Below are 22,560 nucleotides of genomic sequence, written 5' to 3' on the forward strand. Positions count from 1 at the left end.
CTTTCCTCAAAATGAACACTCCTCTCAATAAACAACTCATGTGTCTCTGGATTTATCAATCGATATGCCTTAACACCCTCGGGATATCCAACAAAAATACAAGGCCTACTCTGAGGTTCCAATGCCTTGCGTTTCTGCGGAGGAATGCGAGCCCATGATGGACACCCAAAGAGTCTAAAATGTCTTACAATCGGTTTCCAACCAGCCCAAGCTTCAAAAGGAGTAATACATGTCAAAGCTTTGTGAGGAACACGATTTTGGATGTGTGTGGCACAACTGATAGCCTTTGCCCAAAAGGCGAGATCAAGAGAACGTGCATGTATCATACAGCTAGCCATTTCCTTGAGACTTCTATTCTTACATTCTGCAACTCCATTCTATTATGGATTGTAGGCAACTGAATGGTGAAGATCCATCCCCTCAAATGTACAAAAATACTCAAGTCTTTTGTTCACATATTCCCTTCCATTATCTATGTGAAGGATCTTGGCCACTTTCCCTGATTGCTTCTCCACATGAGCCTTGAAGTCTAGAAATTTGTCAAACACTTCAATCTTATGAACAAGAAAATAGACCCAAGTGAAGTGGGAGTAGTCATCAATGAAGGTGAGGACATAGTGGTCCCTACTAAATGAAGGTAATGGAAATGGACCTGCGACATTGCTTTGAACAAGTTGAAGAACTTCGAAAGCTCTCCAAGATTTCCCCTTATCAAACTTCTCCTCAGGATGCTTGCCCATGGAACATCCTGAACATACACCCTCTTAAAAACTGATTCGAGGTAGACCCGTGACCATGACTTTAGTGCTAAGCTGTTGAAGATAGCGGTTGTTGAGGTGACCAAACTGCTCATGCCATAGCTTACTTTCTGAATTTGAATGAGTAAGCAAGGCCATAGAAGGAGAATTTGGCACAAAGTGGGAGAATGAATAAAACCTTGAATTATCATTGACTTGTCTGATAGTTCTGATACTTAATATAAGTACAGATCCAATAGCCAACAAGATGAGAAGGGGGGGTGAATCATACAAACTTAATCATCTATAAAAAACATCAGATTCAACCTCGGTAACATATATATCAGTAATACAACCAAAACTGTTAAACATGCAAACTCAAAAGCATATGAACAATATAAACCTCATAACACCAGATTTAACATGGAAACCCAAATAGGGAAAAACCACTGTGGGATTTCGGACCCACTAAGAAATATACTCTTCTAGAGTATGCTCGGTTAAAAGCAAATCATGTTAAAGATTACAAACACATTGCTAGATGTGACTCGGTTAAGGGATTTCCCTCATATCTGTTAGGATCTTCACTTTGTTAGAAGTGACCTTGTTAAAGGATTTCAAACACTCAATCAAAATGTCACCTTGCTAGAGGGTTTACATATAAGACTGTTAAGTCCACTCGGTTAAGAGATTTTTTGTCACTTTCACAAAATAACAGTAATAAAAATCTATCTGCAACTTCACATCTAAAATGCTAAAGCAGATTCCTATTTGTTCAATACAATCTAGACATAGAACTAATCTTGTCTATCTGCTGGGCTTCTATACTCTGTTATTCTAACAGGTCTTCAAGCTTCTATGCTCGGTAATCACTATGTAGCATCCATGTGCATACACTTGCCCGCATACATTGTTTATCAACAGTTTCCTATTTATAAACAATTAGGTAACCGCTTAATCTCCTTGATCACATTTCCCATGATCAATGATAGCCATCAGATTTTCAATCTTGTCCAGGTTCAATGCATCTTTCGATCTGAAAACATTTTACCCCGCCTTGGAACTTACATAATAGTCTTGGAACTTGTGCCAGGGTATTGCGGTTCAATCTGAGTTGTAGATCTTCATGCCGACTTTTCATTGCCTTAGATTCGTTAACAAACTTCTTCCATGGCTCACCAATCATTTAATCTGCTCCAGCTCATCAGCTTCCTTCATTAAATACCGTATGTTAAGATTTAATGCATTCTGTTATAGCTTGGTTACAACTTGGTAACAACTAGGTGAATACTAAACTCCACTCGGTAGACATTCCGCCTTCATTAACCGATAGCGATAACCTTAGGGTTTACCGACTAGGTTCTTTGCTTGATAACATAGTATAGTATTAACCTTTACAATTTACAACATATGTATGATGTTAAAATAATCTAAAACATCATGATCTCATCATTGTCTGACTCGGTAGTAGTTGCCCATTGAATACCTTATTCATCATATTCTTTCCTATGTCTTTTACCGACATCTTTATAATCTTCATATCATACTTCTCAAGATATGGCAACATCATACTGAATTAGAAAATCAATTTCTTGACATCAATGGCAAAATAATAATATCAAGACAGTAAAACATCTTTAATCAGTTATATCCATAATCATCAACAACCTTCTCAATATCCTTAAGAAATGCCAACAATCTTTCATTGTCTGTTATAATGCAATATTGCCAACATTGTCCCATTGCTACCAAGGCATCATTATCAAGTTCTTTTACCACAACGGAATCAGGTGTAAACTCAACCTTTTTCCCATTCCCATAGTGAGTGATTTGGTAGATAGAGAGAGGATTAGTAGACAAGTTAGGAACATAAAGAACATTCTCAAATGTTCCATCATCCATGGCAACCAAACCTTTCCCTTCTACCTCAACTTGTGTATCATCACCTATGTAAACGTGAGGTACCTTTGAGGGCTCCAATGAAGAAAATAGCTCCTTTGTAGAACCCATGTGATAAGAGGCATCCGAATCAAGTATCCACTCCTGTGAAGAACATGTTGTAGCCACAAATGCTTGCCCTTTTCCCTTAGACTGTGAGGAAGTGGAAGGAGATGATTCCTTCTTGTTGTAGGCAGATGGAAAATTGATGTTGTTCTTCTTAAGGAGATTTGTCAACTCATCAACTTGCTTGGTGTGGCATCGATGCTCATCATGACCATACTTCTTGCAATAAGCACAAGTTGGTTTTTCCTTCTTAGGTGGATTCCCCTTCTTGGAAGAGGATGAAAAATCACCTTGTGATGAAGAGGATGATTGTTCTTTTTCTTGTTGTGGCTTTGACTTAGATTGCTTCTTCTTCTTATTGGAATCTTTGCCTTGACTCCCTTGACTCCCTTGATTAGCCACCAAAGCCTTGGACTTTAAAGACTTGAGAATCCCCATGTTCAACAACTTAGATTGTTCCAACATCAACATTTCTGTGAAAGCATCAAATGAAGGCATAGTGTAGGAACTCCCCACTATCAAGCGATGGGTTTGTAAGCTAGAAACAAATGTTCCATGTTCAGGTGAAAGCTTGTCCAACAAGTTGAATATCAATTGAGCATCCTTTTTGTCAATTCCATAATCCTTAAGCTTTTCTCTAAGCTCATTTGCCTTGGTGACATAATCTTGGATTGTATCAAAACTCTTGGGATCCAAGTTGGTGAGCTCATTGTCAATCTTGTAGCCTCTGATTTCGTCAACTTGACCATACAATTTCTGAAAGATATCCCAAGCCTCTTTGATTATAGAACACTTCTCAATGTGAAAAATGAGGTCATTTGATACATACTTACACAAAGTTCCAAGAGCCATGCAATTTTTAGTGAGCCATTCTAATTGAGCATTAGGATCAGCCTAAGGATCTATTGGTGCTGCTATTGTTCCATCTATGTAATGCATGAGTCCTTTTTCCATTAATTTGCTCCATGTTTTATTTTCCAAGATGCATAGTTATGTGGAGTTAAAGGTGGAAATTTATGAGGACTCATAGCAACAAAAATGAAAGAGCACAATGAAAGAGAGGCGAAATTACACAAGACACCCCCCCAAATTCTTTCAATCAAAGAACCCCCCCCCCCCCCCAAAAAAAAAAAATGATGATTTGGCACTTTATACTTAGTGCATGTACAATGGGCCACTTGCAAAAAATGGAAAAGTGGACTTCTGATTTCAACTTTACAACTGCCTCAAAGAGGCCAAAGGAGACTCAAACTAATAATGCAAGAGATCTAAACTAAGATCCAAGCAAATTACAAGTACCAAGTAAGCCACAAAAGACTAATTTTTGAAAGTACAATATCCACTCAAAATCTCTACAAACTGGTGATAGATTATGAAAGTAGACGAAAAATTATGTACTTTCAAAAAAAATGACACCTGAAAAGGAGGTTGTATGAGCCCGAACAAAGCCTTTGAAGTTGCAAAATTGAGGATTGGATAGGTATAGCTGAGAGAATGTGAAAATTATGAAAAACCTATTCACCAAAATTAGAAAATAACCACACCATTGTGGAGAGAATGAAAAAGTAGCCCAAATAAAAAACAATTGCACCCAAAAAAGAGCAAAATTGAGCAAGTTATGGGCCTTCAAAGTTGACCCAAAAAATCAAACTGCTCAATGGTGAGGGGTCTAAATTTTTCAAAAAGGGTGCTGACATCAACACTTCACTGTGTTAAATTTGACGGTCGTATGCCTGTCAAAAAAATGTTGTACCTCCCTGCTGACTGTACGGAAAGCTGACGTGGCGGGCTAACTGTATAGGTTGTACTGTACGGTCCAAATGGTGTGGGTGCTAAGGTGTTTAGCCCACGGGCCAGTGGCCACCTGCCACGTGGCAGATGTGGGTCCCGTCGAAGGTTGGAAGAGTCTGTAGCAAAGGCACTCAGCAGGAAGTGGGAGCCCGAGTTGGGGGCTGTCGGTGCCTAAAAACCACGGTCACCGGGTGAGGTCGTCGACAAACACCAGAAAGCAACGACAGGTGAGCGGTGAGAAGGCCGGAGTCGAAGTCGGATGCAGAAGTCGGTGGGAGACCGAAGAAGTGGCGCCGATGGGAGGAGGGTGCAGACTGTGGTGGAGGTACGGTTCACCAGGAGTCGGTACAAACAGCAGTCGATGGGCCCAAATACAATACGCCCTGCAAATACTGAGCAGGGTACAACGAGTACGGGGGGTGGTCACGAGACCCCCCCAAAATATAAAACATATATTTTTTGATTTATTTTATTTAAATAAAAACTTTTACAAATAAAAAACTATGATTTAGATAATATAAAAATTAAAATAAAACTGCAGAAAAAATATTTTTTGCAAAATCGTACCGTACCGCCCAAATTGGGCAAATGTTTTCCTCCAAGCCCGAAAAATCAACCTCCTCCAAAATAGGGTCGAGTTTATACTTGATTTTTATGGAAATGACCTCCCAGACGCAATGGTGAGGTCAAAAATGCTCTAGGATGCCTCCAAAACACACAGCTCTTCATATCCAAAATTAGAAGCCTTCCAAGATGTCTCCCAAAACCAATCAATGAAGCCTCAATGGCTCTGATACCATGTGAGATTTTTCTAAGATCAAGGGCACAATGAAAAGCACACAAAAGAGAGACAATAGTTTGACAAGAACAAATTGTATTCTCATCAATATGCAAAAGTGATCAACTGGATTAACCAATACAATGAATATGGGTCTGCTTATATAGGCAAGGTCATTTTGGATATGTGAGCACACAATCATGACATGTGGCTCAATGAGAAACAAGGGTAGGTAAGAAAAAGTAGGGGTAGGTAGAAGAAATAATATAATATTCCACAAGAGGTGGATCACCCACCGAATGTGGAATGTAACAGCAAGATAAGACCACAAAAGGTGAAATTTCTCCTACAAGCATCATCTCTATGTGCACACTTCCTTAAGTATCTCATATCCAAACTACGATGAGATGCATTATCCTAAGTCAACTTAAGTAAAGTGTAATTATATCCTATAAGAATAAATAATTACACCAACAGTGAAACTAACAAAATACTCTTAATAATATCCCTTTAAAAAATTATTATTCAAGGAGGTTGACAACTTAATTAAAATAAGGTTAATAGCTCAACTAGAGAGTTATATGAGTTGTAACAATGATTTTATATTTAAATACTAAGAAGTATATGATTTCTCCAAGAATATTTCAAAGTATTCTCAAATGAGGAAAATACAATATAAATGCAAAAGAACAAGAAAAGGAAAATAGCTTGGCTCTGCGATCAATGAGAGAGAATGTGAGGACCCCACCCATACTTGGGTATTGATACTTCATATTTTGATTTTACTATGTGATACTTTATGTGATTCTAATGATATGGATAGACTATGAACAAGAATATGGTATAATGATTGATAGATAATATTTTCTTTGCCTCATAATTTACATTTACCTTTTCCCTTCCTAATATCTTATGAACCCTAATTAATAATGATTCAAGCATTAATGTTAATTAAGCGTCATTAAGTATGGAGTTTTATAATTATGCTTTACATCATATGTGTATTGAAGTCACCATATTAAATCATCTAAGAGTTGTAATTGTATATGGTGAAAATGGATAACAATAATAACGATATTGAAAGGCTAAATGAATTCAACCACAAAACCCTAGCCTAACAACAACAAAGATCCACCATAACATATGAAGATTACCTAAGACAATGCAAATCAAACGAAATCACAAAGATTATACCATCACATGTCCAATAGGGTTTTGATCTCCATTCTTCCTATCTCCATTGATCTTGCTTGATATATTTGCTCTCAGATTTTATGTGCACAAGAGCTCAACAAAGAACGGAATGTGGTTGCAAGTAGAATCGTAGTGTAGTCAAGTGCATAAAAGATGATTAGGGTTTGATAATGAAGGAAGCATCTCCTTATATAGAAGACACTATATGAAATGGAGGGATAAGATTGAGAGGTGTAAAAGGAGGTCGGCTATGATTAGAGGGTAGGTAAAAGAAATAATAAAATAATGAAAGAGGTAGGTAGTGTATGAATTAAGAGATGAATGACATGTGTCATGGGTAGAAAAGGCTAATGAATTAATTAAATAAATAAATATTTATTTAATTAATAGAATGAGTGTGATCAATTAAATAAATAAGATATTTATTTAATTTAGGAAAAAGATAATTTAAATAAATAAATGTATTTATTTAAATGAGAAATAAGACTAGCAGAGGATAAATGAATTAATTAAATAAATAAAGATTTATTTAATTAATAGAAGAATTAGGCTTAGATAATTAAATAAATAAAATATTTATTTAATTAGACATGACAATTTTGGGTGTCTACAATAACTATATTCTATAATATAAAGTAAGCTTGTGTAGAGCATGAAAGCAATGAAATGAAATGCATGAGTGAAAGAATGAGGATTCAAAATGTTATAAAAAGAATGACTCCATTTACCCCAAGAATTAAACGCAAGTCAATATCCTAAATTTATGTCGAAGGATTGGTGGATGCGTTATTAATATACTCCTTTGTATGTAATACATAAAATTGAGATCACCAAACTAGATGGTTTGTTGAATGGAGTGTATATAGACTTAAATATACTTAGTCCCCTTAGATACTTCATTAGGTTACATGAAATGTGAATGAATATTTTATTATTTCATCAAAGAGTAGTGGGGTGATGATGAGGAACATCAAACTCTATTATCAATGGTGAAGCAAAAGAAAAAGGGGGGTCTTCGATAGCAAGACTTAGTCTTTGTTTCTCACCGCCCAAAGATGATAATATAAGAGGGTTAGATAATTATTGCAAGACCATGAAATTAAAATAAAACCAAGGAGGAATTTAATTGGTGCCAATTAATGAATCATTGCCTTTGAAAAAGATTAAAAAAATTATGAGAATATAAACATGGTGGTCCAATAAATCACACAATTCTATTTGCTTTGGTGGAAGGAGTAGGTTAAATAGGATTTCTTTCTCTTACCAAACAATTAGTATAATTCTACATATTAAAATAGATATGATAGTCAATGGATCCTTGGCCTACCAGTGAAGTTGAATGGTTCCAAATGAGCCCACCAGAGATCAAGTTTTACTGAGTGCAAGGCTTCGGACACTCAATTAAGTTAGAGGTTTATAATATGATATTTTTATTATTTAATCATAACATATTAAACTTCATAACCATACTTAAAAAAACAAAAACATAACCATAATTAATTGAGTGACTTTTCCTAGTTGACAGCATGAAGTAACGTGTGTTTAATGCGACACGAATCCACATACCCATTAGAGAAGATGGTGACGTCTGTGTCTCTCACGCCCTAGTATTGGAGTAGAAGATCTTTAATGAAACCCTTCATCTTTGTCAACTTATTCCTGCCATTAATCCTTATCTTATACCAGCCCTTGGAGGTACACGCAAGTCACACAACTAAATGCAAATTAAGTGGCACAGTGAATAGATGGAAATTGGTGTAAGTGCATATTAGATTTGATATCTTCGTCCAACGTGACAAGACTGACATCGTAATAGCTAAGCATTTTACATGGTAGGATTCACCAATACAGTTCAAATTTGTACAGAATATTGGGGTTTCTCTGCACTATAAAGGCATGTCTAATATGGGAGGTTGTTCTTAGGTTAATCCATTTTATTGATGCAACTTAGCTTATTTTGTCTTCTTACCCGTTAGAATTTAATAATAATTGTGCTCATGACATTCGTGTTGCTTCTTGGATTTTATTCAATAATTTAAAAATAATATAAAATAAATAAAATTATTTTTGTATTATTATATTCTTATTACATCGAGAGGCATATTAGGCTCACAAGAGAGTTGTAAGATTCTTAGTCAATAAAAACAAAATTCATTTAAGTTGACATGCATTTGACCGTCAACCAATTTGTTATATTAGGCAACTTTCCATTTTAATGTGATATGAATGTTTTCCCTTAAAGCTTGTAGATTTGGATTTTTATTTTCATAATTCAATTCTCTTATTTGGTCATTGCAAAAATTTATATATATAGCACATTGTAAATCAATATTGTCTAAACTTTTTCTAGGTAAAATCTATCATGGAGGGTTTGGTTTCAGATATGAAGATATGATAGTTTTGAGATGTGGAATTCAAAGTTAAGAATTGAAGAAATAAATTATATTCCTCCCTAACATTGCATGCGAATCATCAAGATTTTGTGGCTTCTCCTCCAACTCTCCTTCGCATCTTTACCTTGAAGAAATCAAAGGATTTCATCCATGATGGTAACATTACTCTTCTTTTACTCATTTCACGACCAATGTTTTTCAAGCAAGATGTTCAATTTGACCCATAAATTGGTCACATTTTGTATGGAAAGGCCACAACGGAGTAAAGAAAATTAGTTATGTTAAGTTTTATTCTGAGAGATTCTCCTTCATTGAATACTTTAATAGTAAATCCATCATATTGCTTTGAAGATTTTACTGTGCTGGAGTTAAAAATGAATGAATTACTAGATATGAAATGGGCATGTGAAGAGGTAGAAATAAAAGTGGTGAATTACTCTTAAGCAAAATTTTATAATTTTTGTTTAATTTAATTTAAAAGAATATTTTTTAATTGTTGTTTTGGAATACTTAAAAATCTATTATATTTTGATATTTGAATAGGAAATAGATCAATAAATAATATGATTAATGAACATGTTAATTAATTAAACTTAAATAGTTATGCATACATTTATTTTGATTAATTGAATTGCACGCAAGACCTTCCTCCATCTGTCATTATGCAAATTGTAGCTACAACACTTACAACCAGAGGATAGATTTGGTTTTCACATCAATATGCAACCTTTTTTGTTATTGTATTTCGTAAAATACAACGTCTTTAACATTTAGTGATCAATGACTATTGAGGTTGGACAAATCATATTAATAATTGTATTCTAGAAAGGATTTTTTTCCAAAGAGGTGGGTTCAATTTTGATGAAATGCTAATATTTGGAATAAATTTTACTTATATTATTTTTAATTTTAAATATATTAAAAATATATATATTTAAGTCAATTTTAAATTTTATTTATGATGGCTACCTTTTATAACTTTCTATAAAGGAAATCATTTTTTTCTTTAAATAGCTTTCTAAAAAGGAATTTTTTTCTTCTTAAAACAATTTTTTTTATATATTATAAATCGAGAGACCAAAAAGATGCTTATACAGATGAGTTCAGGGGAGGAAGGGCCTCAACAATGAAACCAAAAAGAACTAGACGAGTGTCATATACAATGCACTAAAAGAAAACTCCAAAATAAAGTTGTGCTTGCTGCCATAAGGAACTAGAGGAGGATTTCATCCTGGTCTTCCAGCCATGTGGTCCACCCCTGTGGTCCTTCCATCCAGACCACCTTCTTCCTTTCCATGATTTGTATGCACATGCCAACCCTGTTGAAGGGGGGAGCTCTGGTATCTTGAAGTTCTTTAATCAGTTTCTTAACTGCACTCTCAAAGGCGGTTTGATTTTCTGTGATCCTTGCCCATTCATACCCATCTTGCATCTCGTATATAAACATGGTGGCTCGGCCTCCTTTGAGGAACCACAGGAGTTTGTTTCGTTCAACATTCATCAGGAAGCAAACCTACACAACAATTTTATTGTGTGTGAGTTTTTTTTAAAAACCAGTAAGTTCCCTAGCATTACCTTGGAACTTCTCCTCATTTCTGAGTTTCCAAATAAACCAAAGGATAAAAGAAGACAAAATTTGCCAAATTAAGTTAGCATCCTTTTTAAGATTATGGACGAAACCAGTAACTATATCATAAGTGAAGACATGCTCAGTAATGGATATTCCAAACATTAACCAGATCTCCCTAGCAAAAGGGCAGTCAAGGAAGATGTGTCGAGTGGACTCGGGTTTATTGCAGACAGAACAAAGATCATATGCAGCTACATTATTCCTAATAGGCAATCTATCCAGTAAGAGTTGCCATCTGAAACACTTGATCTTGGGGGGATGGGGGATTTCCAAAGGTTCTCAAAGGTTTTATACCAAGCGGTGAGGCTGTGGTGGACATTCCATAGGGTGTTGACATGGTCGATCACAGAGGTGTCCTGGTTAAGCAAGTTGTAGATAACTTTGGATTTAATTTTTGGGAGGGGGGGAGCCATCCTTCCAAAGGAATGAGAGGTACCTGTGGGTGTCAACATGAGTGTTCTTAAGAAGATTGAGGTTGTTACAGGAATTCCTAATCATATTGTAGGTCCGCTTATGCGAAGCAGGGAGATTAAATTTACTACTAAGTTCCTCCCAGGTGATGAGGTTGTCATTTTCTAGGATATCTATAAGATACTTGATCCCCTTGTTATGCCAAAATCTAGCAGAACAGCCTTGGGTTAAGGCCAGTGGCTTAGAATTATGGTGGAGGTTCCACCATATCGACCTTTCACCATGTATAGTGCTATCACAGTCAATGTTAGAGTTGCAAATAAGTCTACGCACATGCTCCCAAGCTTTCCAGATGGACTTAAAGAACCAGGTGCCTTGGACAGACACCGAGAAACTTCCAGCAAGTAGATCACTGAGTGGGAGGGCTTTCCATGATTTGGCAGCCTTGGGGAATCCATTTTGAATGTTGTTTCTGATAAGAATCTTCCAAGGTTCTTGCCCATCTAGTGCATGAAATATCCATTTGGCGGCAAGGGAGATTCCTTGCAACTTAAGATCCTTAAGGCCCAAACCTCCAAGTTTTTTGTCTAAGTGGCACCAGGCCCATTTCACCGCATGGGCCTTTCTTTTGCCCTTACCATCAGACCAGAGGAAGCATCTGATAGCCTTTTGAATTTCATAAATTTGATAATTGTTGAACATCCAAACCGAAGAGTAGTAGATATTGTACGAGGAGAGGATTTTTTGACATACTTGAACCCTACCTGCTAGGGAGAGGATCCTATTATCCCACTTGTTGAGCTTCTTATCAATTTTCCCCTTAACCCAGGTCCACATGTCTCGAAGAGAGTGAGAAATAGAGAAGGGGATACCAAGATACTTGACAATCATGTTGGGTCCTCCCCATGAGTACTCGTCTTGTTGTAGCCAATCTGGAGGTTCATCCTTCCAGCCAAGTAAAATAGATTTGGAGCTGGAGATCCTAGCTCCAGAGGCTTTACCAAAAGTATCAATTTTTAGGTTGAGGGAATCGATGTTTTTCCTAGAGAGCTCCAGGAAAATAGAGGTATCATCAGCAAATTGGATATTCAGCAGTTCAGAGTCATCCGGCAGCACGATGCCATGGACTCTAGGAGATAGAGTATCATCTCTAAGGAGATAAAAGAGGGCATCTGAGGCAATAACAAACAAAGCAGGCGTAAGAGGGCAGCCCTACCTTATGGATCTAGAGAGAGGAATAGGTTGGGATAGGGTTCCATTAACTTCAATCATGGCAAAAGCATCTTTGAGGAGAATTTGGACGTAGTCACAGAACTCGTTAGGGAAGCCAAAAGCTCGGAGCATCATGAGGATGAAATCCCACTCGACTCTGTCATAGGCTTTTTCAAAGTCCACAAGGAACATGGCAGCATCTTGGTTAGAGGTTCTGGCCCATTCCATGGATTCCCAACTAGTGACAAGGTTTTCCAATATGTATCTGCCTTTAATGAATCCAGTTTGGGTAGAGAAAATGAATTTTGGAAGAATCTTTTCAAGGCGGGTAGCTAAGGCTTTGGCAAGGATTTTATAGGAGACATTGAGGAGGGTGATTGGCCTCCAGTTCTTAATGAGTGCTTTGTCTCCTTCTTTGGGGATGAGTTTAACAATACCTTTATTTATGAATTCCCCCAGGGTGCCATTGTCAAGAGCTTCATTGTATATGTCGTAGAGGTCATGCGTGACCCATTCAAGATTAGCTTTGTAGAACTCTGCAGGGAGACCATCAGGGCCTGGGGCCTTATTATCCTTGAGGGCTTTAATGGCATCAGCAATTTCTTATATAGAAATCCTGGCTTTGAGGAGGAGAGCATCATCTTCAGAGATTCTTTTAGGGATGATGGTACTACATTTGTGTCGAGCCTCTTTCGAGGCCTCATTATCTTCTGAGGTAAAGAGAGTTCTATAGAACATTTCGAAGGCCTCTTTGATATCATTGAGATCCAGGAGTTCCTTGTTGTCTACAGTTATTCTATCAATTTTTTCTCTGTTTTGTTTCTGCTTAAGGAGGTTAAAGAAGATTTTGGAGCCTTTATCTCCAAATTGGAGCCAGTGGTAGCGAGCTCTAATGAAGGCTCCCCTGATTTTGACTTTCTGGTGCTTTTGAGGATATCTCTGGCTTTAGAAACATGCTTGGCCAAGGTAGGGGAGGAGGGGTTAGTCTGAATATCCTGCTCTAGGGAATGGAGGCGATGGGTGAGAGTTTTTTCCATGGCTCTAGAGTCCTTGGCTTTCTTTTGGCCAATGGTTTGGAGTACTTTCTGCCAGGGGGAGACATTCCTTGTCCACCTGAGAGTGCAGGATTGGGGAGACTGAGGCTGAAGGTTGAAGAGCCTGACCACCTTAAGGGCACCTAGAACATCTTGGTCTTTGAGGAGGGAGGTGTTGAGAATAAATTTCTTGCTACAGGGGTTGTTGATGGGGATAGTGTTTCTAGTGTTAATGACCGCAAGGATAGGGAAATGGTCTGAAAGGGTAACTAGCAGGACAACAACCGCACTCCCCAAGTGGTTAGGGGAGAAGGAGAAGAAGTCGTTGTTAACATAAAATTTGTCCAGTCTGGAAGAAATACGATTGGGACCTTGTTGAAAGTTGCACCAAGTGTACCATAGGTTAGAAGCAGCAGTTTTAGTGCCCTCGAGGGGGTCAAATAACTAGAGTTTTTTGTTTAAGTTTGTCCTAGTGAGGTTTTTCTGCATTTTTCCATTCAAAAGGAAGTCCCTCAGCCTTGTCATCTTGATGCTCAGTCATATTGAAATCTCTAGCCACTATCCAGGGGATACTTGGGAGGGAAGTCAGCCAGATCCAAAGGGACACTCTTTCCTTGTAGTCATTAGGTGCATATATAGAGCAAACGCCAAAGCTGGAACCCCTAATATCTAGGGTAGCCTAGGCTGCTCTGTTGCATGGGGAGACCCCTTTATTCCTAATTTTGCTTGCCCACTTAGGGGAGATAAGAAGGCCAACTCCTCCCTTTCCTTTCGGGTGGTTGGTGCAAATTTTGATTGCATCTCTCCAGATAAAGTCAAGTGAGCTGTCAAGATGGAAACCCACGGATTTAAGTTCTTGCAGCATCAAGAAATCTATGTTCTTGTGGTGGCTCAGAGAGCTTTTGATGACAAACTTCCTATCAGGCGACTCAAGGCCTCTAATATTCCAAGAGATGTATTTCATTAGAGAGGAGGGTTAAGAGGTTCAACTAGGGAGACCGCAAGGATCTCCAAATTTCTTTTTATTCTTGGAGCCCATAGGCCTACCTTTCTTTTTAGTCAAGGAGGATCCTTTCATAAGGTTGTCCTCATCTTCACTAACTTCATATGGTTCATTCCTAGTAGCTGCAATTCCTCCTATGTTAGACCTAGACATCTAGGAGTCTGGAAAGCCAAGGAGCATTGTGCTAGACCTAATTTCTTCAAGACCCTTATTGGCATAGATTACTTCAATAACATGATTATCTTCTAACTCTTTTAGCATAGAGGTTGTCAAAGGGTTAGTGATGTTAACTTCAGGGGTAAGCCCTGTAGGTGATGAGGAGTCTGAATTCTTGCGGGTTTCAGATCTGATCATCACACATGCAGGGTTATCACTGGTGCTAGCAACATCAGCACTTCGACTAGGGTTCTCAAGTTTTTTAACCATTTTTTTTACAACAGAGTTCGTCGGGGTTCAAGCGGGAGCGGGTGAGCTATTATTTGTAGGGAGGGGGTAATTGCAGATGCCTATTACTTGGCTAGTAGTTGGGATAGTAGGATGGTTTAGATTTGGGGCATTCGGGTTGCTAATTTTCCTCCTACGCTTCCTAGAAGTGACCAACTGAAAACAGTCAGAGGGCGATTTTGAAGGACCAATTCTTAAAACAAATTAATTTTTTAGGGAGTACATATTAGTTAGTTATTTATTGTACTATTCAATTAATAGAAATTGTCTTAAAAAATAATCTTTAATTGATTTTATTGAACTACAAAATTACCTTTTAAGTTAATAAGGACATGCATAGAGATATCGTCTTTAAATTTAGATTTTTTCTTAAAAATATATCTTTAATTCAATTGTTGTCTTTAATAAATATTGTTTTTTCTTTAAAAAAAAGTAGATTTTCATTGACTACAAATTAGTTAGTTATTCATTTTACTATTCAATTAATAGAAATTGCCTTGAAATTTTGATTTTGCCTGACTTTAAAATTATACTATCTAATTTAATTGGGACATGCATAGAGATATTATCTTTAATCTTAGATATTTTGAAAAAAAACTTTAACTTAAAATTAAATTTTATGTTTGATGGATATCTAAATAATAACTTTCTAAATCATTTTTTCTTTAAATGAAAATTAAAAAATCATTGTGTAGTCACATAAATCTGTCCATTTTAATTAAATGAATATTTCGTATTTATTTGATTAAAAATCCACTAGCCATCAGTTAATTAAATTAATATTTAATTAATTCATCCCCAAACATTCTTCTATTAATTAAATAAATTATTCAATTTATTTTAATTAATTCATTAAATCAAATTACAAATCAATTAAATAAATAAAATCTATTTATTTAATTAAATCCCCCTTTTCCTCTTTTAAATAAATTAAATTAACATTTATTTAAATCATTATCCTCCCCCCCCACTTGCATTTTCCTACAAATGCAACTTGCACACATATTGAAATAAATGAATTTTTATTTTAATAAAATCCTATTTTCCCTCACCCACCAAATCCACTTGCAAAATCTAATCCCCTTCTAGATTCTTCTAACCCCTTCCTAATTAGCCTAATCCATCCCCTAATTATTGTCACATTCCTAAGCAAAATGGAGTCACTTCTCAAATGGCCCAAAGTCTTGGATAACCATTGAAGGTTTTCAACCTTCAACCACCAAAAACCCCAAAGTCTTTGAAAACCATTAAAGGCTTCCAACTTTCAACCACTTAATCCACAAAGTCTCCAATAACCATTAATGGTTAACCCAAACCCTCCCACATGGTTAAAACATTTGTTTTGACTCAACCTCTATCCAACCCAAGGGTCTCATCAAGCATTCAATGCTTTGACCATGATTATCTCTTAATCATTTGCACAAAGGTTTATCCTTGCATTAACTCCTAATCCAGTGGGTAATCCTAATTTAGACTTGACCCTTAGCCTTTAGATAACCATGAGGTCTTCTCAGGCCTTTAATGCCTCCAACCTCTTCTTTCAACCCAACCCTATGTTGACACTTGTCACCATTTCATTGGTGCAAATTGTGCACATGGATCCCCAACTTTCAAGCTTGACCCTTGATTAAACCTTTCAATTCTGGCCATCCATTGCTCCATTTTTCCTATAAATAGAGCCCATTCCTTCATAATCCAGATCCTGAAAACTTGTAAGCATTTAGACTATAGCCATTTTAGAGAGCATTTTAGCATAAACAATCTAATCTTTTGTCTTTTGGTTAAAATATATTCATTTTAGCATTAAAATAGCTTTTCATTTCATGTTTGGAGCTATACTACAATCTCAATCCTCCATAAGCATCCATAGTGCAAAAAGCTGCTGAGAGCTACACTATTTTGGAACTTGGAGAGGAGAGGAACAAGGGAGAAGGAACTAATATCATGTTGAGAGACAGTTGGAGATGTCTCTTTGTCTTTACTTATTTAGTTAGATTCATTAGCATGTGTTTTTAGTATCTCTCTTGGAATGCCTTCATGTGTTTGGTTTTTGATTGATTAACTCTAACGTCTTGTGTGTTTTTGTGTTATTTGATCAAGAACTAACAATTGTGCCATTTAGGAGGGCATCACATTGAGTACAATTTAGTTAGTTATTCATTATACTATTCAATTAATAGAAATTTCTTTTAAAATATATTGTTAATTGATTTTGTTGAACTTTAAAATTATACTATCTAATTTAATTAGCACATATATATAGATATTATCTTTAATTTTAGATATTTTTTAAAAATATATTTTTAATTCAATTTTAAATTTTATGGTTGATGGCTACCTTTAGTAACTTAAATGTTCATTGAATAATCATTAGTTAGTTATAAATAATACTTTTCAATTAATAGTAGTTGCCTAAAAAATAGATTATCCGAAAAATAGATTTTTTGAACTTAAAAATTATACTAACTCAATCAATTTTATTTTAAAGGAAAATATAAAATCATTTTATACACATAAGTTAGTTATTCACTATACTATTCAATTAATATAAATTGTTTTAAAAAATACATTATAAACTAAGTTTTTTGAACTTAAATCTAATTTAATTGGGACATGCATAAAAATATTATATTTAATTTTGTTAGATATTCTAAATGAACATATTTTTAATTCAATTTTAACTTTTATGTTTGATGATTTAATAACTTTCTATAGAGGCAATTTATTTTTCCTTAAAAAGAAAATAAATTTCATTGAATACACATTAGTTAGTTTTTCATTATACTATTCAATTAATGGTAATTGCTTTAAAAAAAGATTATTAAGATTTTGTTGAACTTTAAAATTATACTTTCTAATTAAATTGGGACATGCATAGAGATATTATCTTTAATTTTATATAATTTGATAAAATATAATTTTAATTCAATTTTTAATTTTAAGTTTGAGATATCTTCAACAAGTTTCTATAAATGAAAATGCATTTTCTTTAAAACAAAATAAATTAATTTTAATTAAGCTTAGAGTTAAGATCAAGGTTAGATTTTAATTAAGGTTGCCTAGATAGTGTTAGGGTTAATAATATTAAGGTCATATTTAACCTATTAGAATTAGAATATACATAGAGTTTAAATTAAAATTAGGATTAGTGTTAAGGTTAGGATAAATAAAATTAGTTACATGACCTTAATCATAATTTTATATCCTCAATCATAACACTAACTCCAACCCTCATTATTTTAAAGTCTTATGTGTGTCCATATTAGGATTAGAGTTTGAGTTAAATAAGGGTTAGGGTTTAAGTTAGAGATAGGGTTTAATTAGGGGTTTTGATTAAGGTTATGGTTAGTGTTGAGTTAGTGTTAGGGTTCTAGGATAAATCTTGAGGTCAAGGTTGTGGTTGTGGTTGGGGTTGGGGTTGGGGTTGGGGTTTAATTAGTGTTAGGGTAATAGTTTATTAGGGTTATGATTAATATTCTAGGAGAAAGCTTAGGTCAAGGTAAAGTTTAGGCTTGGGTTTGGTGTGATGGTTCATTTAGAGTTAAGGTTAAAGTTGGGGTTAAATTAGGGCTATGGTTAGCAATACATTTTTTTAAACTTGTTATAATTAATGCCTTACATCGTTAGGTTAGGGTTAGGGTTAGGGTTAGTGTTAAAATTTTATAGAATAAACTTTGGCATCAAAGTTACTATTTGCATTAAGGTTGCATTAGGGTTTAGGTTCAAGTTTAATTAAGATTAAAAATAGAATAAGGATTGCCATTACAACTAGGTTGTGTTAGGTTTAAGGATAGGTTAGGCTAGAGTTAAATAGGATTAGGTATAAATTAGGATTATAGAAGAAATCTTTGACTTAGGGTTAGGATTAGGGTTATATTATGAATACAGTTTCAATAGCATTAGGGTTAATATCCTATTAAGATTAAGCTTAAGGTTAGGATTCAATTAGGATTAAGGTTAATGTTAGATTAGGATTCAATAAGGGAAAAATATCTTATTTATGATAAGGTTTTGAATTGGGGTTATGGTTGGGGTTTAATTTGGGCTATAGCTAAAATTGGACTTAGGGTTAAATAGGGGTTAAGATTAATGTCAAGCCATGGTCTAAACAATTTTAGTATTAGGGTTAAATTAGGGTTAGATTCAATATTGGACTAGGATTAAAGTTATAGTTATAATAAGAATTAGATATAGAATTTGGATTATGGTTAAATTAGGGTGAGGTTTCAATGGGTTAGGGCTAAGATTAAGGTTAGTGTTCAACTTCAGTTGTAGCTTAATAAGTGTTAAAGTTAGGATTTATTTAAATTAGGATTAGTATTCAATTAAGGTTATCAATAGGTTTTAGTTATGACTAGGGTTTAATTAGTGTTAGAGTAAGGGCTATGATTCAATTAAGTTAGGATTCAATTAGTTTTCAAAAAGTGTTGATGCTATAGTTCAATTAAAATTAAGGTTAGAATTAGAATTAGAAATAAGAACTTCAATTAGGGTTTTAAGAGAAATATTTAACTTAGGGTTAGGGTTAAAATAAGGTTAGGATTAAGGTTTAATTATGATGATGGTTTGAATATTATTACGATTAATATTAGGTTAGTAACCTGTTAGGGTTAGGGTTAATGTTAGATTAGGGTTCAATAAGAGTTAGGGCTAGGGCTCAATTAGAGGTAGGGTAAAATTATGGTTAATAAAAAAATATTTGAGCTGGGATTAATACATGGTTAGGGTTTAAATAGGGTTAAGATTAGAGATTAATTATGGTTAGGGATGATGTTAGATTAGGGTTTAAATAGGTTTAGCATTAGCAATCAATGAAGGTTTGATTTAATGTTAGATTAGGTTTGGAATTAAAATTAAATATATGATTAGGGTTAGAGATGAATTGGCATTACGATCAATGTTACATTAGGGTTTAAATAGGGTTAGTGTCTAGGTTCAATTGGAGTTAGATTAAATATTAGATAAAGGTTAAGGTTAAGGTCAAACTTAGAATTAGATATATGCTTAGGATAAGATTTCAATAAATATCATATATATTAAACCTAATATCTATTTATAAGTAGATCATTGTAAATTAAATGTTAAATATTTACATTTTGAATTTTCCTTCAAGTAGTCTAAGTGATTTATTAAACGATTTCATGTCAATTTTATTACAATCAACTCTTTACTATTATTTATGAATGCTAAAGATTTTTAAATTTGATATCTCTCGGCGTACTTTACTTAGATTTCTTAAAATATAGGTATGCTAGTATCTTTAAAATACGAAGAAAGTCTTACCTTCTTATTACGATATTTATTATTGTCAACTTAAATGTTTGACATGATATATTATGTGACTCTTCCTTCCCGTTTATAAAATTTTATATTTGTGTTTACATAAATTAAATAGACCTTACAACTATCAACAGTTAATCCCTATTATATTTTAGTGGATCTAAGAAGAAACAACAGATATTGACTCTATCATTGCTTCATTGAAGAAAACATAAACTCTTTTTGTATTAGTTTTTTTCCTAATATAAACACTAAATAAATTCAAATAATAGCAATTAATTAAAAAAAAAAAGCATAGTCCTTAAACTTTAATGAAGATATATAATGTATTGTTAATAAAATATGCTTGTTATTCTAATATTTAGTTTAAAACATTTTTAACTTGTGAGGGTGCTACATTTGACTTCGCTGGCTAGGGTTTCTACGGGAGGACGTTTTTGTGCTATTCCTCTTGGTCGAGGTGCTACCAATTGGGCTTATGTGGTGAAAGGGGGTGCTTCTAATCCTTGGAATATTGACGGTTTGAAGTGGTTTAGGAATGGTGAGTGTGGGTCTTTCCAAAATCGAAAGGTGTTTGGCTTCTAAGGCCAAACTGGCTATTATCAATTTGTCGAGGGAGATTAAGAAGGAGGTTGAGCATAATGAAATGGTTTTTGCTGAGTTAGGGCTTATTGGGCACTTTAGAGGAATTTGGCTAAGTCTTGGCGACCTCCATAAATGGATTTCAGATCATTGGGAGCCTATTGGGGAGGACTGTATATAGATTTACCCACATGCTCGAGGTTTTTTCATTGTAGTTTTTTAAAATATGGAGGATAGAAACAAAATCCTTGGTGGTTGTCATTGGTGTTGGGAGGAAAAACATTCTTTGATGTTGAAACCGTGGCATCCGACTTTCAACCCTAAGTCAAAATCGTTTGCACACACCCCTTTGTGGATCCGGCTCCCTAATCTTCCAATGCAGTTTTGGTTTGACTCATGTTTTGAAGTTGTTGGGAACTCCTTAGGTAAGTTTTTAATGACTGATGAGAACTCTCTAAATTCATTGCATACTAATTTTACTCATGTTTTGGTTGAGGTGGATACTTCCAAGGATCTCCCTTCAAATATTTCAATCTCCACTTCAAAGGGTAGTTTTCTCCAACTTGTGGATTACGAAGGGATTCCTTTTAGGTGTAGGTGTTGTTTTAAGACTAATCATAATGCTAATTCATGTGATAGGAAAAGGGTGAAGTGACCAGCATCATGGTGGAAAAAGGTCACCCCACAATTTTACACGATAGATAAGGAGGATTTGAATGCCTCCCAGGATTTTGGGGGTGAAAAAAATAATATCGTTGAGAAGGTTCCAGAACTAACAAATGTGGAGCCAGGTTTGGTGGATGGCTCGGATGGTACAGAGGATGGTGGTGTTCATTTGGGGCTCAGCTCTAGTTAGGTTAGTTGTAGAGTTGCTCAAAAGGTGGAGGGTGGCTCTATCTCTCAGGGGTGTTTTGTTGCAGGGTTGGTGGATGGGTTACAAACTAAGCATCTTTGTTGAGTTAAGGGGTTGGAGGATGTGGGTATTCAAAATTTGAACTCATTGGAGAATGCCAAAGTGAATGGGTGGATTGAGGTGAAGCGGAAAAAGGGGAAGCAGGGAAAGGGGTGGAGCTTTTGTTTTGACCCCTCTCTTGAAGGTGGATATGTTTCTGGGGAGGTGGCTCCCTAAGTGTAGCCCCACCTGGTTCAGGCTAGTTCAAAATCCTGATTTATCAATAAATTAATCACTATTACCGATAAAATAAAATAAAATATGCTTGTTAGTTAGATATTATTTTACGTAAATTGATAATGGAGAAAATAAGAATGGTAGATACTCTCAAACATAATTTGTTTGCATTAGGATAAGAGCTCTTATTAGTACTTGCCGTTAGGCTAGTACTATTGCAATTGGTTGCATACAATTTCCATTAACTTATTATTTATTTTTCCACCAATTATATCTATGAATTTTTTCTTTCTTTTTTTTCTATTTTTAAATAGTTAAGATGCGTGATTTTTAAGTTTTCAAATTACAGAAATTGTTTTTCTTCAATCTAATTGGCTCAAATAATTTGCACCTTATTACCGGATTTCCCGGATCCACTTTCTACATGAATTTTTTTAGGTGAATTTTTAGGTATATTAAAATAATATTTAGTATGTTTTAATTTCTTTTTCAAATTATTCAGAGTCTGTATATAAAGCTTTAAATATTTTAAAGTTTTATTAACTACCACGACAAATAAGTTTTGCCTTTATTATTGAAACTAGGTGAAAATATTGTGATGCTAATTAATTGATTATTAATTAATTGTGAAAATCTTGGTAGTTACCATTACAAGGTAACAAATATTTTAATTTTTAAGTAATTTATAAATAGCACTTGGTTGGTTGGTTAGGTTAGCATATGCTCGCCTAATTTAAAACTATTAAATATTAATAACATAAGAATATTATAATAATAGAATAATAACATAATATAATATAAAACATTATTAATATAGTCATAAAAATTAAAAATTAGTAATATAATGTTTAAAATAAAAATATTCTAATATTTAAATTATTAATATTGATAATAATATAATAAGTCAACAATATAATAACCTAACAATAACAATCTAA

The sequence above is a fragment of the Cryptomeria japonica genome, chromosome 3 (assembly GCF_030272615.1).
Source record: "Cryptomeria japonica chromosome 3, Sugi_1.0, whole genome shotgun sequence".
Lineage (NCBI taxonomy): Eukaryota > Viridiplantae > Streptophyta > Pinopsida > Cupressales > Cupressaceae > Cryptomeria > Cryptomeria japonica.